Source organism: Megalobrama amblycephala, linkage group LG6, assembly GCF_018812025.1.
Source record: "Megalobrama amblycephala isolate DHTTF-2021 linkage group LG6, ASM1881202v1, whole genome shotgun sequence".
NCBI classification, from domain to species: domain Eukaryota; kingdom Metazoa; phylum Chordata; class Actinopteri; order Cypriniformes; family Xenocyprididae; genus Megalobrama; species Megalobrama amblycephala.
The window spans coordinates 9,919,411-9,932,103 of NC_063049.1; the positions used below are offsets into that span (position 1 = coordinate 9,919,411).

At 40.0% G+C, this 12,693-nt stretch overlaps 1 pseudogene; it reads right to left on the minus strand.

Moving 5' to 3' along the window:
* LOC125269865 overlaps positions 1-12,693 on the minus strand; it is a 76,219-nt pseudogene that overhangs the window by 37,500 nt on the left and 26,026 nt on the right.

Here is a 12,693-nt window from a genome sequence, read left to right on the forward strand (position 1 = left end):
TTGGCTTGATTGACAGACGCTAACGTTCGGGCATGATTTATATACCATCGACCTGTCCTAAAATGTTAGCATGCTTTGATCGATGGTTTGGAGATCGCGTGTTTCTCCGTTCGAGAGCGCATTTCCTGTTCACATCCACGACAAAACAGCTGATTATTTACGAACGGATCGCTTACAGAAACGTGAAAATGGTCTCATTTGAAAGAAAATATCCTAAGCTAAAAGATGATATAGTGTGACTAATTGAAGCAGCCCTTATCAAAAGTGCGGGGGTCGACTTCTATCTTTTCAAAACTGCGGGGGTCCTGACCCCCCTGTCCCCCATGCCAACGGTGCCCCTGGTTAAATGTAAATCACGAACACCTGTTTCTCATTCCAGTAATTGGCGCGGAGACAGGATAAAACGCGAGAAGCAGGAGTGTGTGAGAGAGAGGGGAACTGCTGACTGAGACGCTGGTCACGACAGCGATACTGGAGTGAAGCCCATTGGGAATTGTGTATACCAAGACTGGAGTGAAGCCCTTTGTGGAGTATTTATTTTGTTGTTGTGCGATGCACAGTCTTTCTGTTGAACAGTTTTGAGTTGTTGAATAAAGCTCAGTCAGCAGACAATCGCCAACTCCGTCCTCTTCCTTCCAGACGAACTTTGATCTTACTACAGAGCGTTACTGGTTTTAGACTATAAAAGTTGCAGTTTCCAGAGTAGTATTGCAATCTCTATCAGAAAACCTAAAATGCTTTATTTTTGTACTAATTGTGGAAATCTTTTGTTGAAGAAATATCCAAAAATTTAATGCAAAATGTTTTGTGCTTATTGTATGTTTTGCACTTATTTTAAGACATTGAATGTTCTGGAGCAGTACAGTAAGTTTTATTCAATTGCTCAAGGTTTAAAAATAAAATTAAAAATAAATTAAAATTTTAAGTTGGTTCAACTCAATTAACTGTCTTTTTTTATGTAAATATGATTAAATGTTAAGTTAACACAACTTCCTATTACTTGGTAAATTCAACTGGTGTTTTTAAGCAAAGAATGTTGAGTAAACAAATATATTTAAGTACCCATAACAAAGGTTTTCATTAATTGATGGATATCTGAATTTAGCCATAGTAAGGATGCACTATTTTGTCTACATTTCAAAGGGCCCCTATTATGCCTTTTTTAAGGTCCCTAGTATTGTTTTGGGAGTCTCCTACAACAGGTTTACATGTATGCAGGGTCAAAAAACACTTTCGTTTTCTCAAAATATACATTTAATTTCACTTCAGTTCTCGATTTGTAAACGATTCATTAGAAGCAGTTCAAAGAATCAGTCTCTCTAAACCCCTCCTTTCCATGAGCCTACACTGCTCTGATTGGTCAGATGTCCCAATCCTTTGTGATTGGTCTACTGCACGCACCGCACGACCATTGCCATAACTGAATGTCAGCTATCAATTCGCAAGACATTGTATACAATGTATGGACAGAAAAGATGGCATTGATTTTACCGTATTAATTCGAGCCCGAGTACGACGATGAAACGTCTGAAGTAGTCGATCAACTAGAAACTGACTGGAGCAGGACATTTCTCTGGTAAGTGTCACCTTAGTTTGCGCTATTTATAAGACGTGATAGCAGCGTCACTGTTATTCTTTATGTAGGTGCACCTGTAGGAACTGTATCAGAATGCCAAGCGAAGCTGAAAACCTCTAAACATAAGATGAACATTGAGGCCAGATGTGTACATACTTTTTCGTCATAACTATTAACAAAGTAAAATATGGCCATTTAACGAGTTCATTTGCCCATATAATCTTTAGGGTATTAGGTTAGCTAATTTGGCTTGCTGTCCACTAAGGAGGGGCTTGATGAAGCAGCTTCAACTCAAGCTCTGATATACCCCCCACAGTGAATAAATATAGGATATGATTACATAGGGCAAGGTACCTGAGATGAAGGTGGAGTTTGGGGAGGTGGAGGGATGCTGGAACAGCTGAGACTGATGAGAGGTAAGCAGCTGCTTATATACTCTGGCTGTTGATTGGAAGATTAGATGGGCTCGCTCCTGCCTAAATTACATTTAGGAACTTCACTTAATGAGTTCGTTTGCCCATATAATCTTTAGGGTATTAGGTTAGCTAATTTGGCTTGCTGTCCACTGAGGAGGGGCTCGATGAAGCAGCTTCAACTCGAGCTCTGATATACCCCCCAAAATGTGCAGAATAAATTTGGGACAGCAAGTTGGGTTTAGCATGGTTGAAAATGTTTAAGGATTTAAAGTATACGGGATACCCAGATTAAGCAATGCTTATTACCCCCCCAAAAGGAGTGAAAGACTTAAGTGGTATGAAGAATAGAGGTGAGAGGTGTCGAGTGGCACTAGTGTTTCCTACACCGGAACACAAGGAAGCTGTGTTTAATCGGCCTGGATTCACGAATGAACACTGCTGCGGCAGTGATATTTAACAAGGCTCCTGCGGAAGCTGGGCTGGAACGCTTCACCCTACTATGTCCACCGTGTGGAGCTATGAGTGGGCTTCTGCTGCGGCAGTATTATTTAAAGAACTCTGTCGGGAGCTTGCGTTCATTGCTGCTGTGTGAACAGCATGAGGCTTATAGAAGTTTGACTAGGATGCATCTCGCCGCTGCACTGCTGCGGCAGTGACTTCTAAAATTACTCCTGCGGGAGTGTTTTTTGGGACTGGAGGTTTGAGTACATGGTTGGAGTACGTCCCGCCGCAACGTCCGCAACATGGGGGCCCATGAATTCAAAAGTACATGGGGCCCCTCGATGACAACGGACGGGGAAGGAGGTCCTCGTCCCTAAAGGGAAACGGGCCACTGATATCCAGAGCGAACCTGCCTGCCGCAGAAAAAGGGAGCCTACGGTATATATACGGGAGAGCCTTCATGGTTAAGAACATGAAGAATCACACTGCGATTCAGAAAGGGAGAGCCCCCACGGCGCCTGAACAGAAGCTCACACTGCGTTTCGACCGGGAGAGCTCCCGCTGCGTTTTGAAGGAGAGAGCCCCCGATAAAATAAACAGGAAGCTCACTCTTCAAGTCGAACGGGAGAGCCCACACTGCAAGTCGAACAGGAGAGCCTGCACAGTATCTGGACGGGGGAGCCCACACAGCAATTTGAATGGGAAAGCCCACTCCAAGAGTGGTAGCTAACGCACATCCGAAAAGGGAGAGTTCTCACTGCATCCAGATGAATATGAGCCCTGTGGGGCTTAGTAAGTGAGGAGATGCAAAAATAGTAGGGAGAAAGCGGTCCAGACTCAGAAAGATGCTAGTGATTGTGATGTAGATTCGATCGAACATATGTTGTTTTAAAGGCATGGCATTGACAGGTCATTTTAATTTGGTGTTCGGATAGGCCCCTCTGGGCTGCTGTGATGGCTGCACCTATGCAGAAAGATGAGAAGAAAAATGGATGGTTAAAGGTTGTCTTGTGTTTGGCTGAGGGGGATTGGTTTTGTAAACCTTTGATGAGAAGGGATAGCTGGGGACTTGAAAAGTCAGGGCACTGTTGGCCATGGATGAACTTGGAGAGCAATGCATGCCACTGAGGTAGACTTTGATTGTTCCTGGCTGAAATGAATTGGTATGATGGAGGTAAGAGATGGAGAATATTGAGAGGAGAGAAAACTCTGGGAAAAACCATGTTGTGAGCTCTGTGGAAGATTTTTGATGGAACTCCAAGCTGTTCAGTAGGTTTGCAGTGTTCTGGGAGAAACGGATTGCAGTATGGTACTTGTGGATGTGGCATGAAGATGTCTTGAGGGAATGGACCAGACGAATGCGAGTTCTGAATCAGGAGGAATTGGAGTTGGATTGGAGTCTGCTTCCAGAGCCAATGTTCTAAATTTGAAAAATGAGAAAGCATCTGTGATTTTATTTTGGTGACCTGAGATATGTTCATCTATGATGATGAACTGATGATGAAATTCTAAGGGGCATTTAACATTTCGGAACCCCATAGATAGGCTACTACTATGGGATACAGGTTTATGAGAATGATTGCTTGGTCTATGTTGTGGTGGTGGAGAATTCATATAATTTGGTTACTCCAATTGGGCTTATACAGAATAATTGCAAAGGTGTAGAATCAAAAGGGGCCCGAGAAATCCGGAAACTAGTTCTTTTTGATGAGGCCTTCCACTATATAGGGTCCAGCTGTTGTGGATTATAAGTTATTGCAGATCGAGCTGGAGTCAGGTATACTTTCCAGACTGCGGCTGAAATGTTCTGTCAGGCCTGAAAGAAAGAACTGGTTGGAAATTTTTGTTTGGATGGTGTCCATTTCACTAGCTAACTGGGAAATAATGATTGGAAAAGAGAGAGGCTGCACACTTAGCTGCAAAGCTTGAGGTAGATATAAAATGACTGCTCCGAAGGAGGAAGATCAATGTCTGCACCTGATGGAATTAGGGAACGGTTATGGGTTGAGAACGGAGATTGTTCTATGGTGACTGCGTTGGGAGGAGCTGGAAGAGGGACTGCCGTTGCAAGAGAATGAGCTGGCAAACGGCTTGGACCTGAAGAAGTGTTTAGTGTTGGAAAAAGATGAATGCTGGGCAGAGGGCTCCATTACTAACTGGTGTCCAAGATGGCTGAAGTGAGAGAAAGGGGTTGGTGGGCAAAAGGAGTGATGAGATCATTTACGGAGGTGACCTTACGCTAGGATCCGCTTTCTGATTAGGTTAGTTTGGGGGTGAGAGAAAAGTAACCATCTGTGAGGGCATCCTGGCACATGGGTTATCATGAAAAATATTGAAAAGAACTGAAAAAGCAGAAGGAATTAGTGATGTTACATATGAAACTGAAGCTTCAAATCACGTATCGAGTACACAGTACAATTCTCATGAAGCTCCGTGGCAGAGAGCATGTTTTCAGAGTAGCGGTGATAAATGAAAGACGTCTTAACTTTCTTTCCAGTCACATGAATGCTGTGTTTCAGAATGTTGAACCCACTACTCTACAGGTTTAAGGAATTTAAAGTCCATTTACTAATATATCCTATACTATCCTATATTACATGATCGTACATTCTGCAATAAAAACAGTATAAAACCATATCATAATTAGAGCACGATTTACTTGCAAATAACTGTTAGTATTATAATTGTTATATTTAATTTATTGCAACACACTAGTGTGGAAATTATATTATCAGAAAACTACATGTTTAAAATTGCCTGGCTTTTATTTGCTTAATGGAATGACTGAGCTGTACATATATACTCTTTGGCTGCACTGGCTGGTTTATGGCTGCTGTAAATTTATTTATTTATTTAAAGCTTCAAGAGGCTTCATTTCATCATCCACAGAAGAAAGTACAGTACGGTAGACAGGAGTAAGTTTGGATAGTTCTTGCCCGAGGAGTGGAGCTGCATACGGGAAGAGCTGGAAAAGCAGCAGGACTGTTTTTGTGGCCGCTGTTGTTGCCCGGGCGGAAAAACAGCGGACGTGGAAGTGTGTGTGGCGGCGGCGGACTGTGGATTAGCATGCTGTAAATGTTTATGTTCAGGACACCAGGTCGGAAGAGTAACTTTTGAGTCTTGCTTTTATGATGTTGAAGTGTTTGTTGGCGTGCTGGAACTGTTGTTAGAACTAAAGAAGATCATAGAGTTGAGCTTTGATGATCTGTGGGAGAAATTAATCCCAGAGCTGGAGAGAACTTGACGAAGGCTGTTGGCGGACCATTTGAAATGGATAGAATCGGTGTATCAGCAGCAATAGAATGAAGAGATGAAGTCTGTGAAGAAGATTGATGAGGCACAGTTAAACGGGCGATCTTGAGGGTGGAGGAGAGAGTGGTTATACGAAGCATGGTCTGTATCAGCACTCAGAAAGAGCATTTGTGTTTGGATCTGTGAGATCCGATCTTACGCGAGATGTGACTGTTGGTGTCTTGGGGAAAGTTCGTCGTCTGAAGGGAGATGGGGAAATTTCCGTGGTGTCGGACATTGCTCAGTACTGCACTACCGGATGCTGGAACAGCTGAGACTGACTAGAGATAAGCAGCTGCTTATATACTCTGGCTGTTGATTGGAAGATTAGATGGGCTCGCTCCTCCCTAAATTACGTTTAGGAACATCATTTTTTGACATTACAATGTTTACAGAGAGAATACTTCAACTAGTTAGTGCAGACTAGCATCTTAACATCCTATTACAATACAGACAGAGCTCCACTTTACTGTAATAATAAAAACACAGAAGAAAAAAAACAGTTTGTTTTACAGTCATGTAAGCGAACCGGGCCCACAACTATGTTGTAAACTCCCACGTTAGCCAAACACAAACGTGAATAGCTGATAATGCATTACAATTTGTAAAAAAAAAAAAAGTCATGCTCCATCCTTGATCATTACTCCAAGTAATAAGACAGACAAGCTGCATTAATTGACACATTTTTAGACAATATTGGACCCACATCTGAATAGCAGAACTACTGAAACGTGATTAGCCAGTTAGAAGGAGACATACAGACTAGGGAGTACGTTACACAACATAACATACAAAACTACGAATTTTGAACGATTGCTAGAAAATATAAACATCAATTATTAATTATACTTACAGGTTGAGATTCAAAGGAGCAAGTAATAAGTGGATGGGCAATATGCTAATGATTCGTCTTGACGTCACAACGAAATGGCTTGGGATTCGTTTTACAAATGACTTACTTTTGAGAGACAATAACTTTTAATTGACTTTTGAGAGACAATAACTTTACATACGACGCACTTTCAGATTTAAAACTTTGCAGGATGTTTTCATTAACTTAGAGCTGTTACACACTACATGAAAGGTAATTTTCAAAAATCCATAATAGGGGCACTTTAACAGTTGTGTATACTTTTGAATAATTTTTCAATGGTTCTAATCACAATTGCACAATTTTTGTCCAGGTCACTCATTTGTAAAGCATCATTCCAATTAATATTTTTATATAATTTTTAAATGTTGTAATTTTACTCTTGGAGGTGCCAGCTACTCCTGGTTTAAAAGTTTGACGAAAATTATTCTGCAAACTTTTCTGTCAATTTTCTAACAACCAGGACCATGTTATGATCTGACATACCTTTCAGCAGATTATATATTTTTATTTGTAAATGCAAGATCAATAAGAGTTTTACTTGTTTTATTAAAGGTAATAAAAATAATATTTTTAACCATGTCACATACTCACATCAGTTTGTTGAGTTGACAGTGTTTATCCTGCAGTAGAGCAGCGATCTGATTCACTCGTGTGTCTCCTAGTTCACGTTTACTCAGATTCAGCTCTCTCAGGAGTAACGGGTTTTTACCCACAACTGTTTTCACAAACTGACAAGCTTCATCTGCAGCAGGACTCAAAAACCTGCAGAAGGGAAGATGAAGAATGAATTAAATTAAATTCTCAACTAAACTTGGTGTAAATGACAAAATCCAGCAGTTGGTGCTCTTGTAATTACGTAGTCAACTTTGATGTAACAACATATTATGTAGCTTATTGTATTAATGAACTAATATTTCTATAAATAATTTGGCTATATATATCATTTATTTTGTATTATTTCATCATGTCTTACCTCAGTGTCTTCAGTTGGCAGTTTGGATCCTGTAGTAAATCATCAAGCACCTTCACTCCTGATTGTCCAGGATCATTTCCTGTGAGATCCAGCTCTATCAGGTGTGAAGGGTATGATCTCAGAGCTGAAGCCAGAGCTTTATAACCTTCTTCTGTGATACTGCAGTTTGAGAGTCTAGTACAGAAATGAAAATGTATCATTCAGTTAATTAATCAGTTATTCTAGAAAGTACCTGAACAAAATAAATTGAATTAAGTGAATTATATTTTGTTCCTTGTACAACTAAATTTAAAGTTAGCTGCAAATGAAAAACAGACAACTGAATATGGAGTCAAACAAAAGGCCCAGTAAAGACATCAACATCACTTTCAAAGATTCAATTATATAACTTCAAATATTGCCCTAAAAGTTCATGCATAAACCTCATTGAAATGTTATGGCAAGACCTGAAATGTACAGTTCATGCTGAAAAGCCTGCATATTTCACTCAGCTGAAGCAGTTCTGTAAGGAGGAAATCGAACAAAATGGGTATAAAATGTCTCCACAATGGTGTAAAACTCCAAACTCTATAAATAGGTCTGGTTTCACAGACAGGGCTTAGGATTAAGCCTTAAGTAGGCTTTAGTTAAATAAGGACATTTGAGTAGCTTTTATAAATGTGCCTTAGAAAAAAACATTACTGGTGTGGTTCTTGAGACAAAACAATGGCAGTGACAGATTTTGCTTTCAGTTAAAACAGCTCAAACATGCATTTTAGTCTGGGACTAGGCTTAAGCCTTGTCTGTGAAACAACTACAGGGACTGTTAGGTTGGGACAAAGTTGGCAAATTAAAAGCAGAATCAATAAGTAGATTTTTTTTTTCTGAACAAGGTCTGTTTATTAAAATTTTTTATTATATGTAATAATAAAAACGAAAGATATAACAATACAGTATACAGTCACAACCCATCCCTCTTCCAATCAGACATAAAGTGTCAATGACCAGGGGCGCCGTTGACACGGGGGACAGGGGGGTCAGGACCCCGCAGTTTTAAAAAGACAGAAATTGACCCCCCAGTTTTGATAAGGGCTGCTTAGTCAGTATCAAACTAAAACAGTATCAAGAAAGCTACAAACTCTAGATCACCTTTTAGTTTAGGATATTTTCTTTCAAATGAGATCATTTTCACGTTTCTGTGAGCTTTCATTCGTAAATAATCAACTATTTTGTCGGGGATGTTCATAATAGGAAATGCGCTCTAGAATGGAGAAACAAGCGATCTCCAAACCATCGATCAAAGCATGCTAACCTTTCCTGAGGACATGTCGATGGTATATAAATCATGCCCGAAAGTTATCATTCAAGGGGACGTGTCAATCAAGCCAAATGTCCATTCAGAAACCAAGAAATTTGACACAGGCTTTTCTCTCTCACATTCAGTTCCAGATGACGCGCAAACTGGCTTGACTAAAGTATTTGCGAGTATTCGTGAGGATTTATAGTTTGATTGATAATCACAACTAGAAACGGAAAAGCATTGATAAAAGAGATCTTTGAAAGCGAAACTAAAATGATTATTGCCTCAGCCAGCGACACAATGGGGAGGATGCACGAGAGGAGAGGACAGTGCGTTTGGCATGTATAAACTATATTACTGCATTTACAATGCTTACACTCATTTTTGATTGAATTATTATTTTAAAATGTGAAAGAACAGCAACCAATAAGGCTCATTTCTTGAAACAGACAGGACATTCTCAACACTCTTGGTGCTTTTGCCAAAATAACGTGGATGGTTTGGCACAACACCATGGTTCACCTGCAAAAGCTCATACCTCTCCAAAAACAGTTCACTCATGTGTCAAAACTAAATTTCCTTCTCATTTAAACAGTCAGTGCCCCCAAAATGCTTTGTCCCTTTGGCATTGTGTAAGCACTGCAAGTCAAAATGTTTAGATGTTTTGTCACTATTGCAGAGGACCATTGAAATATTCCTCATGTCCACCTTTCAGTCTTAGCCCAGTCCTTCATTGACAATGGTTACTGTACTGTTTTTTGTCTAGCTAACAGAATACAATTGTGTATAAAACTGAAATAGGATTTTAGGGAAAGAGTAGCCTCCAAGGTTTGACATCACACATTGCACTCATACTGCCAAGGAAATTGTAACCATTATCATTCACACACATAAAGTAACTTCCATACATCAGAGTAAAAAGAAAATGTATACAGCATAATATACTGTAATATAAACACACAAACAAAAAACAATAAAAATTATATGCAGCCTATAGTGCTGTAAATAAAGCTGGAGTTTCACAACTAACAGTTCTTCACTGGTCGCTGTCCTCACCCTTCCTCTCCTGGCCACCGTCCTCACCCTCCTGGCCATCCACACGCTGCTGTCTGTCTGGCCACAGATTCTCATCCACATCACAGCATATATTCTCCCTTGCGATGCAACGAGGGAAGAAACGGCATGCATGTTGCAACCATCCCCTACAATGATCTCCTGTAATTTCCTCACACGCCCATTGCATGGAGCAGGGACCTCTGATGTTGAGCCCGACGCTCATACACTCTCCACCTCCAAGCGGAGAAAAACTCCTCAATAGGATTGAGGAAAGGAGAGTAAAGTGGTAGGAACACCATGACCATCCTTGGATGAGTAGTGAACCAGGCCCTGATGAGCGGGCCACATAGTCCCATACAATGACATATTGTGGTAGGTGAGGCCCTACGAGACCTCTCTCATTTTCAGGGATCAAATCAAAATGAAGGCAGTCCAAGAAGATGAGGAGCTTCTGTGTATTGTATGGGCCAAGACTGGGGATGTGAGTGGCCACATCATTCTCAGATATGAGATGTGTGAAACTCCTCCTTCCTTAGTCAAGTTCTAGTTTCACCTGACTGTCAATTGCTGTAATAAATTTATCAAAAGTTCCAAGGATTCATATATGGTATTCATGGTATTATGTTCTTGACTAATTTTGACAATTGAACAGACTATTGTGCATGTGATGATTTATACAATGAAATGACGCTGACACGTTTTGGAGCGAACAACCATTAGACTGAGAATCAACAATCAGTTTAGATCAACAAGATCTATTCACTTGGAAACTGTGCTAAATGTAGGCTACCTGTACTTAATCATTTGCAAAGATGTACTGAGACATTGAGACATGTACTTAGACATTTGCAATTTGATGAAATGAATGAGAAAATCAATTCTGTTGTGAACAATTGCCAAGTGGTTTGGAGGTTTGTCCATGTTGTTTTGAGAATGTAATTTCTGTTTCAAGAAAAGAGCCAAACCGATGGAGAAAAACTGTAATACGTTAAATCACGCAACACTTGGCTAAGTGCTAATGTATGCGATTTAACGCCACAAAACAGGAAGTTGTTGTAACTCAGGCATACAATATACTATCTGCTCCAAACTTCATGTTTAATAATAGTCCTGGCCTGAAGACATCTTCATGGCAATATTCAGTCACAGTGAAAGCACCACCTGTTGGCAGCAGTAAGTGTGGCACTTTGAAATGACTTTGCCATAATTCTCCTGTATTTACTCGCTTACATGCATTTCACCCACTGTTCACTGTTTTCCTAAGGCCAACGGGTGGCAGTGAGCCTGGATGCGAGGGCCCTTTAATCGCTGCTTGTAGCTTTAAGTTGGGGTTGTTGTTTAAGCTTGGCTCATAAAGCAATCGACTTTATGATGTAATTAAACTGGGACACAATATTTTGGTTTTATTTTCAGCATAAAGCATTTGGATTTATTTCTGTTTATTGTGGGTTTGTTCTTGTTTGCTGTGGGGTTTTTTTTTTTTTTAGCAAGATTTGGCAACATGAATAAGTCAAGACTTGTACTACTTTTCCTGTGATTTCTTGTACTACACATACAGACAAGAGAAACATTGGATGCACATTAAAATACGTCATTAACAGCTAGTTCAGATTGGTTCTGTACACACTGCATAGCTAATTCAGTTGTAGAATGCAGTTGTCAGTTGTTGATGCGCGGAAGCAACGGAATTATGGGATTAATATCCTGCCATGATTCAAAACTGAAAATAAAGTTGAAACTAAGTGTTCGAAAACTCAAAATCTTACAAAAAAAAGTTTTGCAAGATCGAAAAATAAGATTTGCAAGCTTGCAAAATGTAAAAAAATAAAAATATCTCTGCATACATTATGTTGTTTTTGAGATTTCCTTCTTCAGAACTGCAAAAATGTTTACGATGTTGCACAAAGAGTTTCAAATTTGTCAGTGTTCTCCCACTGTATAGTTTGTTTTCCAGGTTTGAAACCTTGTAAATGGTGATCTGAAAACTGGTGTGCGAATGTGTGAAAAAAAATTGAAACTCTGAAAACAGAGTTTTGCAGGCTTGCAATGTGATAAAAAAAAAAAAATTAAAAAAAAATCTCTGCAAACATAATTTTGTTTTTGAGTTTTCCTTCTTCAGAAGTGCAACACTTTTTTTTTTTTACGGTGTTGTGCAATAATTTTTTCAGAGTTTCGAATTTGTCACAGTTCTCCCAGTGTATTAGTTTGTTTTCCAAATTTGAAACCTTTTAAATAGTGATCTGAAAACTGGTGTGCGAATAGGTGAAAACATTTTTTGAAACTCTGAAAACTGAGGTTCGAAAGGGCGAAACTTATTACATTACATTACATTTGCACTCCTATTGCAGACTATTTTTTCAGAGCCAAGTTTACAACACCCACTTTGTGGAGATACACCCACACAGTTGCAAGCTTGCAACTCACGTGATTTGTGGCAGCGTTGTCATGCAGCTCTGCTCTGAAACTCTGAAACTCAGACTGAGCGAAAATGAAGCTTTGCAACCTTGCAACTTAAAAAAAAAAAGCCTGGAGGGAGGGCCTTCTGCTCTTGGCCAATGCTTTGCTGTCTGCTGACGTACAGTCCAATCACAAGTCGTATTTACTGGAAAGGTGGGATTGACCGACTGCTCCGCCAATGACGAAAGCGCACAGGATACGCAAACATATGGCGGGCCGGAAGGTCCAAAAATATGGCTACCAACTTGTCACGGGAATTCACTATACAATTGCCAGTAGCCACTGAGTTTACCACTGATAGGCCGGCGGTGCATCTGTATACACACTCTC